Below are 24,618 nucleotides of genomic sequence, written 5' to 3' on the forward strand. Positions count from 1 at the left end.
ATGGAATAAAGACCTAAATGTTAGACTGGAAACCATAAAACTCTTAGAAGAAAACATAAGCAGAACAGTCTTTGACATAAATCATAGCAATATTTTCTTAGATCAGTCTCCCAAGGCAAAAGAAATAAAAGCAAAAATAAACAAATGGGACCTAATCAAATTTGAAAGCTTTTGCACAGCAAAGGAAACCATTGACAAAATGAAAAGACAACTTACTGAATGGGAGAAAAATTTGCAAATGGTATGGATAAGAGGTTAATATTCAAAATATATTAACAGCACATACAACTCAGCATCAAAAACGCAAACAACCCAGTCAGAAAGTGGGCAGAATACCTGAATAGACATTTTTCCAAAGAAGACATACAAATGCCAACAGGCACATGAAAAGATGCTCAACATCACTATGCATCAGTGAAATGCAAATCAAACCACAGTGAGATATCACCTCCCACCTGTCAGAATAACTATTATCAAAAAAGCAAGAAACGAGTGTTGCTAAAGATGTGGAGAAAAGGGTACCCTTGTGCACTGTTAGTGGGAATGTAAATTTGTCCAGCCACTATGCAAAACAGTATAGAGGTTCTTCAAAGAACTAAAAATAGAACGCCCATATAACCCATTAATTCAACTTCTGGGTATATATCCAAATAAATCAAAATAGCTTATTCAAAAAGATACACGTACCCCTATGTTCATTGCAACACTATTTACAATAGTCAAGATATGGAAGCAACCTGTGTCCATTGATAGATAAATGGATGAAGATGTGATGCACACACACACACACACACACACACACACACACACACACACACAATGGAATATTACTCAGCCATAAAAAAGAATGAAATCTTGCCATTTGAGGCAACATGGATAGACCTGGAGGATACTATGCTAAGTGAAATAAGTCAGACAGGGAAAGGCAAACATCATGTGATTTCACTTATATGTGGAACCTAAAAAACAAAACAGGGGCTTCCCTGGTGCTGCAGTGGTTAAGAATCTGCCTGCCAATGGAGGGTTGAGGTTAGGGTTCAAGCCCTGGTCTGGGAAGATCCCACATACCACAGAGCAACTAAGCCCGTGCGCCACAACTACTGAGCCTGCACTCTACAGCCCGTGAGCCACAACTACTGAGCCCGTGTGCCTAGAGCCCATGCTCTGCAACAAGAGAAGCCACTGCAATAAGCAGCCCACACACCACGACAAAGAGCAGCCCCCACTCGCCACAACTAGAGAAAGCCTGCAGGCAGCAACAAAGACCCAACACAGCCAAAAATAAATAAAATAAATAAATTTTTAAAAATAAAAAAATAAACAAAACAAAACAGACTTATAGATACAGAGAACAAGCAGATGGTTGCCATAGGGGAGGGATATGTGGGGGACAGATGAAAAAGATGAAAGGGATAAAGAGGTACAAACCTCCAGGTACAAAAAAAAAAATAAGGCTTTCCATAAACTTTGTATAAAATAGATACATAATAAGGACCTCCTGTATAGCACTACAGGAGGGAACTCTACTCAATACTCTGTAATGACCTATATGGGAAAAGAATCTTAAAAAGAGTGGATATATGTGTATGTATAACTGATTCACCTTTCTATACAGTAGAAACAAACACAATATTGTAAATCAACCATACTCCAATAAAAAATTTAAAAAAATTTTTCCCAAAGGAAAAATAAAAAGTTACAGAGATGTAACATACAACATAGGATATAATATTGTAAAAACTTTGGTGACATGTGGTAATTAGATTATTGTAGTGATCATTTCATAATGTATAAAAATATTGAATCACTATGTTGCTATGTTGTACACCTGAAACTACTATAATGTTGTATGTTAATTGTAATTCAATAAATAAATCCAACAAATATAAAAATAAAGAATTAGATTTAATGATTAATTACAAGAACTTACAGAGTTTGGCAAAGCTGTTATACTCATGGTTACAATTTACTACAGCAAAGGATACAGATTAAAATCAAAAAGAAAAAGGCACATAGGGCAGAATGCAGGAGACCAGGCACAAGCTTCAAGGTGTCCCCTCCCACTGGAGTCTTTTTGATAACATTTAATTCTTCCAACAATGATGTGTGACAACATGCAGAAAGTGTTGCCAACCAGGTAAGCTCACCCAAGGCTTTATGTCAAGGGTTTTTATCCAGCGTCAGTCATGTAGACATGGCTGACTCTGTGGCTGAATTTGGTCTCCATTAAGGCCCAACCATAAATCAGGGTATCAGCATAAACTCTCTGGTGTGGCCTCAGGTACTCTTAACTGACAGGGCTTAGAGGCTATCTCCTGGGAGCCCAGCAGGAGCCTGACCTTCCTTTGGAAACTACAAGTCTGTATGACCCAGACCTGTTGAGTTAACCATTTACTGCACAGAAGGTAATCTTCTATTTCAAAACTTTTGCTTTGATCCATTTTAGTTAATTAAAACAAATCGTAAATTCAAAAGAAACAAAATGGTATACAATGAAAAGTATTCCTCTCACCTCTACTCAGCTTCCCTCCGAAAAACAACCTGTGTTCTCAAATTCTTGTATGTAATTCCAGTTATAATTTAGTTGCCTATGCATATATAAGCAAATATATGTTGTATGTTTGAAACCTCTACCACAAATAGCAGCTGAGAATTGTGAGTGGAAAAATGACACATTAACCACCAGGTGTTTTCTTTTTTTTTCTTTTGAGGCCACTGTTTCTTCTTCTCCTTCTTTCTTATTGTGGAAAATTTATACAACATGAAATTTATCATTTAAAATATTTTTAGGTGTACAATTCAGCGGTATTGATTACATTCACAATGTTCTGCCACCATTATCACTGTTTCCAAAACTTTTTCAATCACCCCCAAACAGAAACCTTGTACCCAGTAAGCTATAACTCCTCATTGCTTCCCCACCGCCACCCAGCCCTTGATAACCTCTTATTTCTATCTCTGTGTATTTGCCTATTCTAGATATTGCAAATAAGAGTAATCATGTGATATTTTTGTCCTTTAGTGTCTGGCTTATTGCATTTAGCATATTGTTTTCAAGGTTCATCTGTGTTGTAGCGTGAAGCAGAACTTCATTCCTTTATATGCCCAAATAATATTCTATTGAATGTATATACCACATTTTATGTATCCATTCATCTATTTGTGGATAATTGAATGGTTTCTACCTTTTGACTATTGTAAATAATGCTGCAGTAAACATTGGCACAAAGTATCTGTTTGAGTTCCTATTTTCAATTCTTTTGGGTATATACCTAGGACTGGAATTCCTGAGTAATGTGGTAATTCTACGTTTAACCTTTTGAGGAGCCACCAAACTGTTTTCCACAACGGCTGAACCATTTTAAATTACCATCAGCAATTTCTAATTCTAATTCTAATTTCTCCACATTCTTGCCAACACTTATAATTTTCTATTGTTTTAGTTATAGTCATCCTGGTAGGTGTAAAGTGGTATCATTTTGATTTTGATTTGCATTTCTCTAATCATTCAATGATGTTGAGAATCTTTTCATGTGCTTATTGGCTGGTTGTATATCTTCTTTGGAGAAATGTCTATTCAAGCCCTTTACCCATTTTATCTATTCTTTAATTTGTCTTTGTGTTGTTGAGTTGTAGGAGTTCTCTATATATTCTGGATATCAATCCCTTATCAAATATATGATTTGCAAATATTTTTCTCGCATTCTGTAGGGTGTCTTCCACTTTCTTGATAATCTCCTTTGATGTATAAATTTTAAAATTTTGATAGTCAATTTATCTATTTTTTTCTTTTGTTGACTGAGCTTTTGGTGTCTTATCTGAGTATTCATTAACAAATTCAAGGTTATGAACATTTATTCCTATGTTTTCTTCTAAGAGCTATATTATTTTAGCCCTATTATATTATATTATTATAATTATATAATATTATTATATATTATATTATTATATAATTATATATAATATATACATATATAATAATTATATAATATTATTATTTTAATTATATAATATTATATTTAGGTCATGACCCATTTTGAGTTAATTTTTATATATGGTGTAAGGTAGGGGTCCAACTTCATTCTTTTGCATATGGAAATTCAATTGTCCTTGCACCATTTGTTGATGAGATGATTTCTTCCCCTATTGAATGGAGTTGGTACCCATGTCAAAAATCAAGTAGCCATAGATGTATGGGTTTATTTCCAGCCCCTTGATTCTATTCCATTTGTCTATATATCTATTCCTCTGCCAGTATCACATTGTTTTGACCAGTGTAGCTTTGCAGTCAATTCTGAAATCAGGAAGTGTGAGTTTTCCAACTTTGTTTTACTTTTTCAAGATTATTTGTCTATTTGGGGCCCCTTGTAATTCCCTATGATTCTGAGGATCAACTTTTCCATTTCTGCAGAAAAGGTTATTGGTATTTTGAAAAGGACTTCATTGAATCTGTAGATTATTATGAGTAGTATTAACATATTAACAACATTAAATCTTCCAGCCCATAAGTATGGGATGCCTTTCCACTTATTTTTGTCTTCTTTAATTTCTTTAAGCAATATTTTATAGTTTTCAGTGTAAAGTCTTTCCTGGTTAAATTTATTCCTAGGTATTTATTATTTTAGATGCTAATGTAAATAAAATTGACTTTTAAATGTCCTTTTTGATTGTTCACTGTTGGCGTACAGAAACACAACTGAATTTTTGTGTGTTGATCTTGCAACCTACAACTTCACTGCATTTGTTTTCTTGTGGATTCTTTAGGAGTCTGTATATATAGAATCATGTCCTCTGCAAATGCAGATAGTTTTCCTTCTTCCTTTCCAATCTGGATGCCTTTTGTTTCTTTTTATTGTCTAATTGCTCTAGCTAGAACATTCAGTACAATTTTGAATAGCAGGAGTGGAAATGGGCATGCTTGTCTTGTTTCTGATCTTAGGGGAAAGGTTTTAGTCTTTCACAATTGAGTAATATAGTAACTGTGGGTTTTTAATAAATGACTTTTATCATGTTTAGGAAGTTTTCTTCTATTCCTAGTTTCTTAGTGATTTTTCAACCATGAAAGGGTGTTGAATTTTGTCAAATGCCTTTTCTGCATCAATCTAGATGATCATATGTTCCCCCTTCCTTCTTTTAATGTGATCAATCTATTACGTTGATTGCTTTTCTTATTTTGAAACACCTTTGCATTCCTGGCATAAACCCCACTTGGTCATGGTGTATTGTCCTTTTAATATGCCATTGGATTCCATTTGCTAATATTCTGTTGAGGATTTTTCCATTTATGTTCATAAAAGATATTGGTTTATAATTTTTCTTTCTTGTAATGTCTTCTGACTTTGACGTCAGGGTGATTCTGGTCTCATGGAATGAGTTAGGAAGTATTCTCTCCTTTTCTATATTTTGGGAAGAGTTGATAAAGGATTGATTGTTAGTTCTTCTTTAAGTGTTTTGTAGAATTCACAAGTGAAGCCATCTGGTCCTGGACATTTCATTGTTTGGAGATTTGGAGATTGCTGATTAAATCTATTTACTTATTACAGATCTGTTGAGATTTTCTATTTCTTCTTCAGTCAATTTGTCCATTTTATCTGGGTTATCTAATTTGTTGGTTCCAATTGTTCAAAGTATCCCCTTATAATCTTGTTATTTCTATAAAATACATGTCCCCATTTTTATTTTTTTTAATTTTTTTACATCTTAATTGGAGTATAATTGCTTTACAATGGTGTGTTAGTTTCTGCTTTATAACAAAGTGAATCAGTTATACATATACATATGTTCCCATATCTCTTCCCTCTTGTGTCTCCCTCCCTCCCACCCTCCCTATCCCACGCCTCCAAGTGGTCACAAAGCACCGAGCTGATCTCCCTGTGCTATGCGGCTGCTTCCCACTAGCTGTCTACCTTACGTTTGGTAGTGTATATATGTCCATGACTCTCTCTCGCTTTGTCACAGCTTACCCTTCCCCCTCCCCATATCCTCAAGTCCATTCTCTAGTAGGTCTGTGTCTTTATTCCTGTCTTACCCCTAGGTTCCTCATGACATTTTTTTTTCTTAAATTCCATACATATGTGTTAGCATACAGTATTTGTCTTTCTCTTTCTGACTTACTTCACTCTGTATGACAGACTCTAGGTCCATCCACCTCATTACAAATAGCTCAATTTCGTTTCTTTTTATGGCTGAGTAATATTCCATTGTATATATGTGCCACATCTTCTTTATCCATTCATCCGATTATGGACAGTTAGGTTGCTTCCATCTCTGGGCTATTGTAAATAGAGCTGCAATGAACATTTTGGTACATGAGTCTTTTTGAATTATGGTTTTCTCAGGGTATATGCCCAGTAGTGGGATTGCTGGGTCATATGGTAGTTCTATTTGTAGTTTTTTAAGGAACCTCCATACTGTTCTCCACAGTGGCTGTATCAATTTACATTCCCACCAGCAGTGCAAGAGGGTTCCCTTTTCTCCACACCCTCTCCAGCATTTATTATTTCTAGATTTCTTGATGATGGCCATTCTGACTGGTGTGAGATGATATCTCATTGTAGTTTTGATTTGCATTTCTCTAATGATTAATGATGTTGAGCATTCTTTCATGTGTTTGTTGGCACTCTGTATATCTTCTTTGGAGAAATGTCTATTTAGGTCTTCTGCCCATTTTTGGATTGGGTTGTTTGGTTTTTTGTTATTGAGCTGCATGAGCTGCTTGTAAATTTTGGAGATTAATCCTTTGTCAGTTGCTTCATTTGCAAATATTTTCTCCCACTCTGAGGGTTGTCTTTTGGTCTTGTTTATGGTTTCCTTTGCTGTGCAAAAGCTTTGAAGTTTCATTAGGTCCCATTTGTTTATTTTTGTTTTTATTTCCACTTCTCTAGGAGGTGGGTCAAAAGGATCTTGCTGTGATTTATGTCATAGAGTGTTCTGCCTATGTTTTCCTCTAAGAGTTTGATAGTTTCTGGCCTTACATTTAGGTCTTTAATTCATTTTGAGCTTATTTTTGTGTATGGTGTTAGGGAGTGATCTAATCTCATACTTTTAAATGTACCTGTCCAGTTCTCCCAGCACCACTTATTGAAGAGGCTGTCCTTTCTCCACTGTACATTCCTGCCTCCTTTATCAAAGATAAGGTGACCATATGTGCATGGGTTTATCTCTGGGCTTTCTATCCTGCTCCATTGATCTTTCTGTTTTTGTGCCAGTACCATGCTGTCTTGATTACTGTAGCTTTGTAGTATAGTCTGAAGTCAGGGAGCCTGATTCCTCTGGCTCCGTTTTTCGTTCTCAAGATTGCTTTGGCTATTCGGGGTCTTTTATGTTTCCATACAAATTGTGAAAGTTTTTGTTCTAGTTCTGTGAAAAATGTCAGTGGTAGTTTGATAGGGATTGCATTGAATCTGTAGATTGATTTGGGTAGTAGAGTCATTTTCACAATGTTGATTCTTCCAATCCAAGAACATGGTATATCTCTCCATCTCTTTGTATCATCTTTAATTTCTTTCATCAGTGTCTTATAATTTTCTGCATACAGGTCTGTTGTCTCCTTAGGTAGGTTTATTCCTAGATATTTTATTCTTTTTGTTGCAATGGTAAATGGGAGTGTTTTCTTGATTTCACTTTCAGATTTTTCATCATTAGTGTATAGGAATGGCAGAGATTTCTGTGCATTAATTTTGCATCCTGCTACTTAACCAAATTCATTGATTAGCCATAGTAGTTTTCTGGTAGCATCTTTAGGATTCTCTATGTATAGTATCATGTCATCTGCAAACAGTGACAGCTTTACTTCTTGTTTTCCGATTTGAATTCCTTTTATTTCCTTTTCTTCTCTGATTGCTGTGGCTAAAACTTCCAAAACTATGTTGAATAAGAGTGGTGAGAGTGGGCAACCTTGTCTTGTTCCTGATCTTAGTGGAAATGCTTTGAGTTTTTCACCATTGAGGACGATGTTGGCTGTGGGTTTGTCATATATGGCCTTTATTATGTTGAGGAAAGTTCCCTCTATGCCTACTTTCTGCAGGGTTTATATCATAAATAGGTGTTGAATTTTGTCAAAAGCTTTCTCTGCGTCTATTGAGATGATCATATGGTTTTTCTCTTTCCCCACTTTTATTTTTTATTTTACTTCTTTGTGTTGTCTCTTTTTTCTTTGTCAGTATAGCTAAAAGCTTGTCAATTTTGTTATTTTTTCAAAAAAACAATTTTTGGTCTTGTTGACTTTCTATTTTTCTATTCTTTATTTCATTTATCTCCACTCTAATATTTATTATTTTCTTCCTTCTTTTAGTTTTGCAGAAGGATGTGTAGTTTTCCCTCTCTCTCTCTCTTTTTCATAGATCCTCCAGGTGTAAAGTTAGGTTGTTGATTTAGAATCTTTTTTCTGTTTTAATGTAGATATTTACAGCTATAAGTTTCCCCTTGAGCATTGCTTTTGCTGCATCCCATGAGTTTTCATTTTTCTTCATCTCTAAGTATTTTCTAATTTCCCTTGTGGTTTCTTCTTTGAGCCATTTGTTGTTTAAGAGCATGTTGTTTAATTTCCACATATTTGTGACCAATTTTCCTTCTGCTTTTTGTTTCTAACTTATTCCACTGAGATTGGAGAAGATACTTTGTATTATTTCAATCTTTTAAAATTTACTAAGACAGTTTGTGCCCTAATATATGTTCTATCCTTGGGAATGTTCCATGTGTACTTAAAAAGAATGTGTATTCTGATGTTGTTGGGTGGGGTGTTCTGCATATCTCTGTTAGATGTAGGTTTATAGTGTTATTTGAGTCCTCTATTTCTTATTGATATTCTTTCTCTATGTCCTACCCATTATTGAAAATGATATATTGAAATCTTCAACTATTATGATAGAAATATTTTTCCCTTCAATTCTGTCACTGTTTGCTTCATATATTTTGACTCTGCTGTTTTATGCACATATATTTATAATTATTAGATATTTTTCGTGAATCTACCCCTATACTCGTGCCAACACAGTGCTATCAAACTTTCATCTCTGCCAATATGCTTGGTTTATTTGAACTTTTCTTATTATGAGTGCAATTGAGCATCTTTTTATGTGCTAAAAGTCATTTGTTTTTTCTTTTCTATAAACCCTCTGCTCATATTCTTAGCTCATTTTTCTGCTACTTAAATATTACTGACATACATATATATATATACATATACATATATATGTGTATATATAAAATCACAATATATTGCAGTAATTAGTCCTTTGTTTCAATGTGATTTGTTAATATCCATTTACTCAGTGTATCATTTGTTCTTTGACTCTGCTTATGATGGCTTTTGCTATGCAGAAATGTTTGACTTTCGTGTATCTAAATTTATTAATATTTTCTGAGTTTAGTATAATAGTTAGTCAGGGATACTTCACTCAACGGTAGTGTAAAAAATTTTTTTTTCTTTAGCTTTTAGTTTCTTTAGTTGTTTTGTTTTGTTTTGTTTTGTACCTTCTGGTTTCATTTTTTTCCAAACTTATTATTAAATAAGTTCCTTTGGGAATGTATGCTGGTGCAAAGTGTAAGGTATGGATTCATACTTATTTCTTTTTCCAGATGGCTTTCCAATTATCCCAGACTATGTATTGACAACAAGTTTTTATGTGACTTAGCTTTAACAATCTGCTGTTCTCCCTGATCAGGCAGATTTCTACTCACCACAGCATTACTTAAGAAAAGCCCACCTAAGAATGTAACTCTGTCCTATATTTTGCTACCAAATCTGTCCATAGTAGAAAAGGCATCTATGGATCCCTAAGGTAGATAATTTGTCACCAAGTCAATATTCCTGTTTGTTCTACTCTGACCTGTTCCGGTTTAGTAAATGGGCTTTCTGTAGTCAAGACTCCATCTGTACCCCATTTCAGGACCATATCTTTATTTTGTACAGATTTGAGTGGGCCACTGCCTTGAAAACTTGTTTAGTACCCTTATTTCCTTCATGACTGAGAAATGGAGGCCTATTATAACTTGTAGTGAGAATACTCTAAGGCCAACCATTTATCAGATGATCTGTACCTCTGAATGTTGTTTCCTCAGACTTTCTATTGTGAAGCTCCATGGAGAAAGTATTTGCAAATCACACATCTGCTAAAAACAAACAAACAAACAAACACCTTGTTTCGTTCCTTTTTATGGCTAATATTCCACTGTATATATGTACCATATCTTCTTTATCCATTCATCTGTTGATGGACATTTAGGTTGCTTCCATGTCCTGGCTATTGTAAATAGTGCCGTGATAAACATTGGGGTGCACGGTCTTTTAGAATTATGGTTTTCTCAGGGTATATGCCCAGTGGTGGGATTGCTGGGTCATATGCTAGTTCTATTTTCCATTTTTTAAGGAACCTCCATACTGTTCTCCACAGTGGCTGTATCAATTTGCATTCCCACCAACAGTGCAAGTGGGTTCCCTTTGTTACAAAGTGAAGTAAGTCAGAAAGAGAAAAACAAATATTAATGCATATATGTGGAATCTAGAAAAATGGCACAGATGAACCTATTTGCAGGGCAGGAATAGAGACGCAGATTTAGAGAACAGACGTGTGGACAAGGGGTGTAGGAAGGGGAGGTGGGATAAATTGGGAGAGTGGGATTGACATATATACACTACCATGTGTAAAACAGACGGCTAGTGGGAACCTGCTGTATGGAGCAGGAACTCAGCTTGGTGCTCTGTGGTGATGTAGGTGGGCGGGATGGGGGGTGGCAGGTCCAAGAGGGAGGGGATATAGGTGTACATACAGCTGATTCACTTCGTTGCACAGCAGAAACTAACACAACATTGTAAAGCAACTATACCCCAATTAAGGAAAAAAAAAACACCTTGTATCTGGAATACATAAATAATTCTCAAAGCCCAATAATAAGACAATAAACTACCCTATCAAAATGTTCAATTTGTATAGACATTTTAACAAAGCAGATTAACATATAGAAAATAAGCACAGGAAAACATGTTCAGTATCATATGTCATTAAGGAATGAGATACCACTTCACATCTATTAGAATGTCTAAAATTACAGAGAGTGACCAAAGTAGGTGTTGGTAAAAATGTGGAACAACTGGACCTCTCATACACTTTTGGTGGGAATGTAAGTCAAACATATTCAAACGTACACCTACCATACAATATAGCCATGTTTATACAAAGATTATACATAAATATTTATGACAGCTTTATGTGTAATAGCCATAACCTGAAAACAATCTAAATGTCCACCAACAGGTGAATGGATAAACAACTTTGGTATATCCATACAGTTGAATAGTACTCAATAATAGAAAGGAAATCAATAATGACACATGCAACAATATGGATGAATCTGAAAATAACTGTGCAAAGTGAAGGCAGACAGACCAAAAAAGTGTACAAACTCATGATTCTATAAAATTCTAGAAGGTACTAACTAATCTTTAGTGACAGAAAGCAGGTCAGTGGTTGCCTGGGGATGGAAGGTATACAGAGAGGGGAATGAGAGAGAAATTACTAAAAGGTTCATGAAGAAACTTTTGGGGATGATGGATAAATTTATTTACTCACTTGATTGTGGCAATGGTTTCAGAGGCAAAACAACAAATTATACAGTTCAAACGTGTACAATTTATTGTACATCAATTACGCCTATGTCAATAAAGTTGTAAAAGATAGGTATATAAGCTGAGAATTGCTATTTGAGTCTGTATGCAATAAGCAAGTCACAGGAAGGTTTTGAGAGAAAGGTGATGCCCATAGTGCTATATGTAAAATTATAATTGAATTGATGAAACTGATATTTATGGAAACATTTTTTCAAATTATTACTCCCTAGAATGAGCTATGTGGTACTAGGTTAGAGTTAGAGACATCAGAATGAGCTCATGTTTAGGTTAACACAGACATAGATGGACAGATAAAGAAATTATAGATATTTGTGTATACATGGGTTAGTGTATGTATGTGTGTGTGTATATATATATATATATATATATATATATATATATATATATATACACACACACACACATATATATACCATATATGTCCTAACTCTGTCTACTAAGAGGGCCTAGAAGCAGTGGGACCATAGTAGCAATGAGCATACTCAGATCTTCATTTCTAACAACACCATTCTCTGATAAAAGGAACAAGGGCTCTTTGGAGAAAAGGCTAAGTCTGTGGCAGGGAAAATACAAGGTGAGACTGGAGCATCTAGTAGTGCCAGCAGTAAAGGAAGTACTCAAGAAACAAAATGATTCAATCATGTCAAAGGGACACAAGAGCCAAGTTGAAAGAGCTCCGAATGGCAAAATTTGGAAAACTCTGAGCAACAAAATAAATAACATAGTATTGGACTATAAACATCCATGAGTCCATACTGATATAAGTAAGTGGTTGAATGAGTGAATAAATGAAGAAAGAAAGAAAGGGATCTTATATATAAAAGAATGACAAATAATTTATGTAGATACTTTGCCTTCCAAGAGGTATTGCTTAATCCTTCCTCCCTGCCCCAGACTCCTCTTGAGTATGGGCTCTGCTTGATGACTTGCTTCCAAGGAGAAGAAGGACAAGGTAGGGGTAACTTTACAGTAAGGATACCTGGAAAACACTACTTCAGCCAGGTGGTCAAGGTTACCATCACTGGTAAGTCTCATTGATAACATGTAACCCTAATATGATCAGAATGGTACTTCACCTCTGTGGTCTTCCTTCCAAAAACCCATAACCATAGTCTAACCATGAGCAAACATCAGACAAACCCAAACTGAGGAACATTTCTACAAATATCTCACTAATACTCCTCAAAACTTTCAAGGTTATCAAAAACAAAAAAAGGGCTTCCCTGGTGGCGCAGTGGTTGAGAGTCCACCTGCCGATGCAGGGGACGCGGGTTCGTGCCCCGGTCCAGGAGGATCCCACATGCCGCGGAGCGGCTGGGCCCGTGAGCCATGGCCACTGAGCCTGCGCGTCCGGAGCCTGTGCTCCACAATGGGAGAGGCCACAACAGTGAGAGGCCTGCGTACCGGAAAAAAAAAAAAAAAAAGCAGTGACTATAACAGAAAAGAAGCCATCTCACAGATATAGAGAACAAACTAGTGGTTACCAGAGGGGAGAGGGAAGAGGGGAGGGGCAATATAGGGTTAGGGGATTAAGAGGTACAAACTATTGGCATAAAATAAGCTACAAGGATATATTGTACAACACAGGGAATATAGTTATACATGGAGTATAACCTTTAAAAATTGTGAAACACTATGTTGTACACCTGTAACATATAATATTGTACATCAATTATACGTCAATAAAAATTAAATAGATAGAGAGATAAAAGACAATGGGGAAAGACAGAGCAAGTTTCTGCCCTTTCTTTGCAACTTTTCTATAAATCTAAACCTATTCTAAAATAAAATGTTTATTTTAAAAAGTATTATCCACCTTATTCTGATCTTTAGGCAGACTATTACAAACCAAACCAGACCAAACAAACAAAAACAAAGTAAAAACTATGGCCAAGATCAACTTTGTTCATCTCAAAGTGATATCTCATGAGAAAAGAAGAGAAAGTCCTCCTATTCCAAATCTAACACTTGGCTCTGGGTGTTACTGACTAAATTCCCAACGTTTTATAGCTGAAATCTGAGGTCTTAGTATTCCCAACCTGATAAATGAAGTTCCATAAAGGAAATCATTAGTGGGCTAACAGGGGTCTAGTGAACTTGTTGAAGGTCCGCAGAGAAGCAGATTATGTTGATGGCTTCTTCCAGTTGGGGAGAGAAGCCTTAGAAGAAAGGTGCTGGAAGGCTTTATCCAAGGACAGAGGGTGAGGGGATGATCTCCACTATCAGAAATAAAGGCTGAGAACACAAGTCTTTGAAGTTCCCTGTTGTCGTATTTTAAGTCTCCCTGAAATATCATGAATTTCCTGTATCCTCCAGCTGGGTTAGATCCCCTACTCTGCTTTCAAAACACATTAAATATCCCATTTTGGCACCTGTGATTATTTAGTTAGTATTTCTTTCCCTAGCCAGATGGTAAACTCCATGAAGGTCATGTCTCTGCCTGTATCCTTCCCCACTCCCCTCAACCCACTCTGACCTTGTGCCTTGAACTCAATAAATATTTTGTATTAGTTTCTGTCCTAATATTACCACAAACTTAATAACTTAAAACAACACAAATTAATTAGCTTACAGTTCTGTAGGTCAGAAATCTGACATGGTTCTCACTAGAAAAAAATCAATGTATTAGAAAGTCTACATTCCTTTCTGGAGGTTGTAGAGGAAATCTGTTTCCTCCTAATTTGGCTTGCTGGCAGAATCCAGTTGCTTGCAGTTGTAGGATGCAGGCTCATGTTTTCTTGCTGACTGTAATCTGAGAGCTATTCCTGGCTTCTAGAGGCCATGGGATTCCTGGGCTCTTGTCCCCCCTCCTCCATCTTTAAAGAAATGGCACTTTTCACACTGCATCTTTCCAACTCACTCTTCTTTTGTCATCGTCCACTTTTAAGGGTTGAGCCAGGATAATCTCCCCATCTCGGGGTTCTTAACCTTAATCATATCTGCAAAGCCCGTTTTGCCATTTGAGGTAAGATATTCACAGACACCAGGGATTAGCCTGTGGACATGTCTGGGGGGAGAGCATTTTTCTGCCTACCACCACGTTTGTTGAATGAGTCAAATTATAGAGTGAAAAGTTTTGTTTTAATACACTACAGGAACTTCGTAAGTTTTGTAATTTCTTTACATTCATTATTTGTTGTTACCTCATTTCATTTTTTCTGTAGTGATTAGTTTTGTTATGATTGGCAGTGACACTGTAAAAAACAAAAGAAGAAAGTGTTCCACTTTAGAAAATCAAATCATAAAAGCACTTACTAAGCACTAAGATGTCCCAGGGACTCTGCTAAGTGCTTCAGATGCATTACATCCTTTGATTCTCACAAACCGTAGAAACTTAATACAGGTATTATGTCCTCATTTTGCAGATGAGGAAGCCAAGTTTAAAATATTTAATAAATCTCCCAAGTTTATACAGCTCATCACTAGTGGAGGAGCTGGAATTCAAAACCAGTTCTGACGAAGTCCAGAGCAGAAGTAGCTACCCAAGGAGCAACTCTGCCTAGCAAGGAAGAGGGTAATACAGGAAACCCTAGCATTAGCCCTTAGCTGAGTTTCAGAGTTAAAAAATCCCAAGAGTTGGAAAGGATGGTGTCTAACTACCAACAGAAAGAAAAGAAAAATGAATTATTTGTGGCCTGAGCAAAGGAAAAAATAAGAACAAGTAGGACAAGGCTGAAACTAGGGGTGGATGAGAGGAGCTGATCTGAGTGCGGGAAGGGATCCAGGAACTGACTTCTGTCACTCTACTGAAATTGTATATGTATAAAATTTATTTGTGTCATCTTTAAGTCTTCTCAGCATTTCCCCCAACAGCGTTATTGAGATACAATTTATTGCCATAATATTCACCCTTTTAAAGTGTAAAATTCAATGGTTTTTAGTATATATATTCAGACAATTGTGCAACCATCATCACAATCTAATTTCAGAATATTTCTAATTACCTAAAAGAAACTCAGTACCCACCAGCCGTCAGTCCTCATTCCCGCTCCTCAACCTGAGGCAACCACTAAGTTATTTTTGGTCTGTATAGATTTGCCTATTCTGGACATTTCATGTGAATTGAATCATGCAATATTTATCCTTTTGTTTCTGGTTTCTTTCACTGTGCACAATGTCTTCAAGGTTCATCCATGTTACAGCATATATCAGGATTTCATTTCATTTTAAAGCTAAATATCATTCGAGTGCATAATATACCACATTTTGTTTACCCATTCATCTGTTGGTGGACATTTGTGTTGTTTCCACCTTTTGGCTATTGGGAATAATGCTGCTATGAACATGGATGTACAAATATCTGTTCAAGTCCCTGATTTCAATCCCCTCGTGTACATACTCAGAAGTGGAATCCTGGATCATATGGTGATTCTGTGTTTAAATGTAATTACACAGAATGTAAAAGCGTCTGCACTATTTTACATTTTCACCGAAAGTGTTAAAGAGTTCCAGTTTCTCCACATTCCCACTAACACTTGTTGTTTTCTGTATTTTGGGGTTTTAAAATAATAGTCATCCTAGTGCTGTGACATGGTATCTCGTGATTTTGATGTGTATTTCCTTAATGATTAGTAATGTTGAACTTTATTGGCCATTTGTATATCTTCTTTGGAGAAATGTCTGTTCAAGACGTTTGCCCATTTTTGAATTGTGTTGTTTGTTTTTTTATGGTTGTTGAGTTTTAGGCATTCTTTATATATTCTGGATAGTAATGCATTATCAGATATATGGTTTGCAAATATTTTCTCTCATTCTGTGGGTTGCCTTTTTACTGTATTGATAGTGTTTTATGCAAAGAGTTTTAAATTCTGATGGAATCCGATCTGTGTATTTTTTCTTTTGTTGCCTGTGATTTTGGTGTCATATCCAAGATATTCCAAATCTAATGTCATGAAATTTTGAGTTAATTTTGTATATGGTGTTGGGTAAGGGTCTAAATTCATTCTTTTGTATATGGATACCCAGTTTTCCCAGCACCATTTGTTGAAAATAACATCTTTCCCCTTGAATGGTTTGAGTATACTTGTCAAAAAACATTTGACCATATATTTGTGGGCTTATTTCTGAGCTCTCTGTCTCATCTATTGGTCTATGCATATGTCTTCGTGCCAGTACCACACTGCTTTGACTTCTGTAAATTTGTATTGTGGTAAGTTTTTTTTTTTTTTTTTTTTTTTTTTGCGGTATGCGGGCCTCTCACTGCTGTGGCCTCTCCCGTTGCGGAGCACAGGCTCCGGACGCGCAGGCTCAGCGGCCATGGCTCACGGGGCCCAGCCGCTCCATGGCATGTGGGATCTTCCCAGACTGGGGCACGAACCCGTGTCCCCGGCATCAGCAGGCGGACCCTCAACCACTGCGCCACCAGGGAAGCCCTGTAGTAAGTTTTTAAATCAGGAAGTGTGAGTACTCCAAATTTGGTCTTTTCTTCTGGACTGTTGGGGCAATATAAAGTCCCTTTCAGATTCCATATGAATTTTAGTATGAATTTTTTATTTCTGCGAAAAATAATTGTTGATATTTTGGTAGGGATTGTATTGACTCTATAGACCCCTTTGGGGAGTAGTGACATCTTAAAAATATGACAATTGAACATGGGATGTATCTGTATTTATCTCTAATTTCTTTCAACAATGTTTTATAGTTTTCAGTACAAGTTTTTCACCTCCTTGGTTAACTCCTAAGTAGTTTATTATTTTCAATACTATTGTAAATGAAGTTTTTTTCTTAATTTCCTTTTTGGGTTGTTTATTGTAAGTGTATAGAAAAGCAAATGGGTTTTGTGGGTTGATTTTGTATTCTGCAACTTGGCTGAAATTGCATATTAGTTCTAACAGTTTTTGCTTCTCTCTGTCTCTGTCTCTCTCTTTTGCTCTGTGTGTGTGTGTGTGTGTGTGTGTGTGTGTGTGTGTGTGTGTCTGTATGAAGTTTGGGGGGTTTTCTACATATAAAATCGTGCCATCTGTGAATAGATATGATTTTACTTTTTCCTTTCTAGTTTGAATATTTTTATTCATTTTCTTGCCTAATTGCTATGGTTATGTTATGGACTGAATGCTCCCCTGCCCCCACTGTCAAATTCATATGTTGAAGCCCTAATCCTCAAACTGCTGATATTTGGAAATGGATCCTTTGGGAGGTAACCTGGTCATGAGAGAGGAGTCCTCATGAATGAGATTCATACCCTTATTTTTTTAAAAAAAGAAAACACAAGAGAGATGATCTCTCTCTTTCAGCAAAGTGAGGGTACAGCAAGGGGGAGGCGATCAGCAAACCAAAAGTAGAGTTCTCACCAGGACCCATATTGCCTTTGATCTTAGCTTTCCCAGACTCCAGGACTGTGAGAAATAAATGTCTGTTGTTTAAGCCACCTGATTTGTGGCATTTTGTTACAGCAGCCCAAACTGACTAAAACAAGCTAGAACTTTCAATACTCTGTTGAATAGAAATGGTAAAAATTAACATTCTGGTCTTGTTTCTGATTTTAGAGGAAAAGCTCTCAGTCTTTCACCACTGAGTGCGATGTTAGCTGTGGGTTTTTCATATATAGCCTTTATTATGTTGAGTAGTTTTCTTCTATTTCTAGTTTGTTGAGTGTTTTTATCCATGAAAGGGCATTGGATTTTGTCAAATGCTTTTCCTGCATTAATTTAGATGATCATGTAATTTTTCCCTCTGCATTCTGTTAATAGGTGTATTTCACGATTGATTTTCATATGTTGAAGCATCTTCACATTGCAGGAATAAATCCCACTTGGCCATGGTGTATAATCCTTTCAATATGCTCATGAATTCAGTTTGGTTATATTTTCTTGAAGGCTTTTGGATCAATAATTCATAAGGGACATTCATCTGTAGTTTTCTTTTCTTGTAGCGTTCTGTGGCTTTGGTATCAGGGCATTGCTAGCCTCTTAGAATAAGTTTAGAAGTATTCCCTTCTCTTGAATTTTTTGAGTTTGAGAAGGATTGCTGTTATTTCTTCTTTAAGTGTGTGGTAGAATGTACCAGTGATGCCATCTGCTCCTGGGCTCTTCTTTGTAGGGAGGTTTTTGATTACTGATTCAATCTCCTCACTAGTTACAGATCTATTCAGATTTTCTATTTCTTCATGATTCAGTCTTGGTGGGTTTTGTGTCTCTAGGATTTTGTCCATTTCATTTAGGTTATCCAATCTGTTGGTATATAGTTGTTTATGTGCCCTCTTATAATCTTTTGTATATCTGTAGATTTCGTAGTAATTTCCCCACTTTCATTTCTGACTTTAGTAATCTGAGTCTTTCTTTTTGCCTCAGTCCAGCTAGCTAAAGGTATGTCAATTTTGTTGATTTCTTTGAAGAACCAACTTCTGGCTTCATTGAATTTCTCCATTGTTTTTCTACCCTCTATTTTATTTATCTCTGTTCTAATCTTTATTATTTCCTTCCTTCTGCTAGCTTTGAGGTTAGTTTGTTCTTCTTTTTCTAGTTCCTTAAAGGATAAATTTAGATTGTTGATTTGATATCTTTCTTCTTTTTTAAAGTAAGCATTTACAGTTATAAATTTTCCTCTTTACAGTGCTTTCACTGCATCTTATCAATTTTGGTATGTTGTATTTTCATTTTTAATTCAATTCTAAGTATTTTCTAATTTCTTTTGTGATTTCTTCTTTGAACAAGAGAGAAGAAGTCTTTCCTTGTTAAAGACTATACTTTTACATGATTACATATTTGTAAATTTTTTTAACATCTTTATTGGAGTATAATTGCTTTACAAGAGTGTGTTAGTTTCTGCTGTATAACAAAGTGAATCAGCTATACGTATACATATATCCCCATATCTCTTCCCTCTTGTGTCTCCCTCCCACCCTCCCTATCCCACCCCTCTAGGTGGACACAAAGCATCGAGCTGATCTCCCTGTGCTATGCGGTTGCTTCCCACTAGCTATCTATTTTACATTTTATAGTGTATATATGTCCATGCCACTCTCTCACTTCATCCCAGCTTACCCTTCCCCCTCCCCATGTCCTCAAGTCCATTCTCTACATCTGCACCTTTATTCCTGTCCTGCCCCTAGGTTCTTCAGAACCACTTTTTTTTTAGATTCCATATATATGTGTTAGCATACAGTATTTGTTTTTCTCTTTCTGACTTACTTCACTCTGTATGACAGTCCCTAGGTCCATCACCTCACTACAAATAACAATTTTGTTTCTTTTTATGGCTGAGTAATATTCCATTGTATATATGTGCCACATGTTCTTTACCCATTCATCTGTTGATAGACAGAATTTTTTTTGTTTCCTTTCAGTTATTAATTTCTAACTTCAACTTGTGTTTAGAAAAGGTATTTTGTGTGATATCAATTTTTAAAAAATCTATTGAGACTAGTTTTGTGGCCTAATGTATGGTCTATCCTACAGAATGCCATGTGCACTTGAGAAGAATGTGTATGCTGTTGTTGCTGGATGAAGTGTTCTGTGTATGTTTGTTAGATCTAGCTGGTTTGTTGTGTTGTTCAAGTCTTCTGTTTTCTTACTTATTTCTGTCTGGTTGTTCTATCCATTATTTTTTTAAAATAAATTTATTTATTTATTTATTGGTTGCATTGGGTCTTTGTTGCTACATGCAGGCTTCCTCTAGTTGCAGCGAGCAGGGGCTACTCTTCATTGCAGTGCACAGGCTTCTCATTGTGGTGGCTTCTCTTGTTGCAGAGCACAGACTCTAGAGGATGCGGGCTTCAGTAGTTGTTGCACACAGGCTCAGTACTTGTGGCTCACAGGTTCTAGAGAGCAGGCTCGGTAGTTGTGGTGCACAGGCTTAGTTGCTTCGTGGCATGTGGGATCTTCCTGGACCAGGGCTTGAACCTGTGTCCCCTGAATTTGGCAGGCAGATTCTTATCCACTGCACCACCAGGGAAGTCCCTGTTCTATTCATTATTGAAGGTGGGGTAATGAAATCTCCAACTATTATTGTAGAACTGTCTATATCTCCCTTAAATTCTGTCAGTTTTTGCTTCATATATATTTTGAGGGCCTGTTATTAGCTGTGTAAATATTTATAATGGTTATATAATCTTGCTGTACTGAAACTTATTAATATATAATGAGTTTTTTATCTCTTACAGGCTTTTTAAAGTCTATTTTGTATGATATTAGTATAACCTCCCCAACTCTCTTGGTTATTATTTACATAGAATACCTTTTTCCATCTTTTCACCCTAAATCCTTTTGTGTCTTTGAATCTAAAGTGAATTCCTTGTAGGCAGCATATAGTTGGATTATTTTTAAAAATTCATTCTGCAAATCTCTGTCTTTTCATTTGAGAGTTTAATCCATTTACATTTAAACTACTGAGAAGGAGGGGCGTGCTTCTGTCATTTTGCTATTTGTTTTCTGTAGGGTTTATTGCTTCTTTGTCCTTCATTTCCTGCATTACTGTATTATTTTGTGTTTAATTGAAACATTTTCCTTCTCTTCTCATTTCCTTCTATGTACGTACTATAGCTATTTTCTTTGTGGTTACCATGGGGGTTATATTTAATATCTTAAAGTTATAACATTCTAATTTGAGGTTTACCAGTTTGAGTTTAATACCATACAAAATCTCTGCTCCTATACAGCTCTGTCCCCACCCTCTGTCAGTTACTGATGTCACAAATTACAAACTTGCACACTGTGTTTCCTAAAACAATGACTAGTAATTGTTTTTCTATGCATTTGTCTTTTAAAACTTGTAGAAAATAAAGAAGAGTTACAAACCAAAAATACAATAATGCTAGTTTTTATAATGTCTATGTATTTACTTTTACTGGAAACATTTATTTCTTCAAATGGCTCTGAGTTCCTGTCTAGTATCCTTTTATTTCAACCTGAAGAATTTCCTTTAGCATTTCTTGCAAGAAGGTCAGATGCTAATGATTCCCCTCAGCTTTTGCTTATCTGAAAATTTCTTAATTTCTCCTTTATTTTTGAAGAAGAGTTTTGCTAAATGTAGAATTCTCAGTTGACAGTTTTCTTCTCTCAGCACTTTAATTATCTCAACCCAATGCCTTCTGGTCTCCAAGGCTTCTGGGTGTCATGTGTATGATGAATAACTTCTCTCTTCTACTTTCAAGATACTCTTTGTCTTTGTTTTTCAACAGTTTGAGTGTAACTTACCTCAGTGTGAATGTCTTTGAATTTATCCTGCTTGGAGTCCATTGAGCTTCTTGGATTTGAAGATTCATACCTTGCTTCAAATTTGGGAAGTTTTTAGTCATTATTTCTTCAAATATCTCTCTGCACCTTTCTCTCTCTCCTCTTCTGGGACAATGCGTATGTTCCTTTTCTTGATGATGTTCCACAGATCCCTTAGGCTCTATTCCTATTTCTTCAATCTTTTTCCTTTCTGTTCCTTAGACTTGATCATTTCAATTGTCCTTTCTTCAAGTCTATTGATTCTTTCTTCTGCCTGCTCAAATATGCTTTTGAATCCCTTTAGTGAATTTTTCATTTCAGTTATACTTTTCAATTTCAGGATTTGTTTTTGTTCCTTTTATGCTTCCTGTGTCTTTATTGATATTTCTATTCTGTCCATACATTGTTTTCCTGATTTTGTCCATGTCTTCCTTTAGCTCTTTGAGCATTTTTAAGAAAGTTGCTTTAAAGACTTTGTCAAGTCTGGCATTTGGTCTTCCTCAGGAATCACTTCTATCCATATATTTTGTCTCTCTGCATGGGTCATACTTTCCTGTTACTTTGTATGCCTTATAATTTGTTGTTGTTATTGAAACCTGGACATTTGAATCTTATAATACGGTGACTCTGGAAATTAGACTCTCTCCATTCCCCAAGGTCTGCTGTTTTGTTTTGTTTTTTTCCCTATGAAGAAAGGCAGACAAACTTTTGAAATATTGGGAGCATCATATGCCATGCATTCTGACCTTTACATGTAACATTTTATTGCTGAAAACTATTTGTGAATGGAATGAGACCTTCCCCTTATGTTAAAAAATGTATAGTGTAATAAATCTTTGACATTTGCTAGATTATTTTGAGATCTTTTCCATTTCCCCAAGTTTGCAAATATCTTTCTGTCATAGCAGTTGAATTTCTTCTGAGGCCATCTCACAAAGAACAAAGCTTTTATCTATGTATGGTCATGAATAGAGTACAACCCTAAACGAAATTTGGATACTGATCAGTGGGTAAGCACACATATCAACTAAGTGACTTGGTACTACACATTATAAAGCAAAAATGATTCAAATTTGCCTCAGCAAAATTATACATGACCATATGTTAAAGACCTTTGACATCTCTCATGTTTAATCTTTAAATGCCGTGGTACAGATTTAGACCATAAGTAGCATTTATATTTTTCCTTTGTTCATTTTAGTTTTCTCTCTCTCTCCCTGCCTTCCTCCATCCTTCCCTCCATCCCTCTTTCTCTCTCTCATGGCAGAAAAAAGAAAATCTGAGCTGCTTATTTAGGACAGGTCTTGTCATTGTGTTTAATTTAAAAAGTCACAACAGCCTTAATAAAAATGATAGAATCCTTATATTCTGTACATAAAAACGACCACCAAGTACTTACCATGGGCAAGACACTGAGTTGTTTACATGTTTCTTTACCCTGCCCATGCAGTATAATCACCCAGGGAACTTTTTAAAACACAGATGCCCAGGTCTAGGCTCAGACCTGCTGAACCAAAGGCAGGTAACCAGTGGATTCCTGGGCTCCTAGCTACACTAGTCACTTTCATACATGTCACTTAGTTCTCATAACTGTGCTAGGTGGTATCTTGTCACACACTATGCCTGAGATGACTGACTCACTTTAGCAACTTGCCCAGGGTTACATGGCTGTTGAGTGTAGCAAGATTTAAACTGAACTCTGTTTGATGCCATAGCCCATGTTCTTTCCACTGTGTGATAAGCTAACAAATGCTACAAAAATTTAATCTCTGTAGGTGTTTTTTTTTTTTTTCTCTTTCCAGCGTTTCCCCTTGATATCCTTGGCTGTACTGTGTGTTTTATTTAAATGGAAAAATATATCAAGAATTTCCCTTTCGTAAGAACCTCTTTTATTTTTGTGGTTCCTATAATACCAGCTCCTCCTCCATTTCTCTAATTCTTTTTTGTTTGTTTTATTGAGATATAATTAACACATAACATTGTATTAGTTTTAGGTGTACAACATAATAATCTGATATATGTATATATTGTGAAATGACATCACAATAAGCTTAGCTAACACATATCACCTCACATAGTTACAAATGTTTTCTTCTGTGATAAGAACTATTAAGATCGACTATCTTAGCAACTTTGAAATATACAGTATAGTATTATTAACTATAGTCACCATGCTGTTCATTATTATATCTGCAGAACTTATTTATCTCATAACTGAAAGTTTGTATCTTTTGACAACCCTCACCCACTTCTCCCACACCCACCCATTGCTTCTGGCAAATACCAATCTATTCTCATTTTCTCTGAGGTTTTTTTTTTTCCCCATATATACGTGAGATCATACCGTATTTGTCTTTCTCTGCGTGACTTATTTCACTTAGCGTAATGCCCTCAAGTTCCATTCATGTTGTCACAAATGGCAGGATTTTTAATGGCTAAATAATATTCCATTATAGATATAGATCTATAAAATCACATTTTCTTTATTCATTGATCCATTAATGGACACTCAGATTGGTTCCCAGCCTAGGCTATTTTGAAAATGCTGCACTGAATATTGGGTGCAGCCATCTCTTTGAGATAGTGATATAGTGATTTCATTTCCTTCAGACATATACCAAGTAGTGGAATTGCTGGGTCATATGGTAGTCTTATTTTTAACTCTTTGAGGAACCTCCACACCATTTTCCACTGTGGTGTATCAGTTTACATTCCCACCGATGGTGAACAGGGATTCTTTTTCTTCACATCCTTGCCTGCATTTGTTATCTCTTATCTTTTTGATGACAGTCATACTAATATGTGTGAGATGATAAATCATTGTGGTTTTGATTTGCA

At 35.9% G+C, this 24,618-nt stretch overlaps 1 long non-coding RNA gene across 1 annotated transcript in view; it reads right to left on the reverse strand.

Moving 5' to 3' along the window:
* Positions 1-24,618, reverse strand: part of LOC132432886 (uncharacterized) — an 87,277-nt gene that overhangs the window by 46,680 nt on the left and 15,979 nt on the right. The gene's annotated exons all lie outside the window — the stretch shown is intronic.

Source organism: Delphinus delphis, chromosome 10 (assembly GCF_949987515.2).
Source record: "Delphinus delphis chromosome 10, mDelDel1.2, whole genome shotgun sequence".
Lineage (NCBI taxonomy): Eukaryota > Metazoa > Chordata > Mammalia > Artiodactyla > Delphinidae > Delphinus > Delphinus delphis.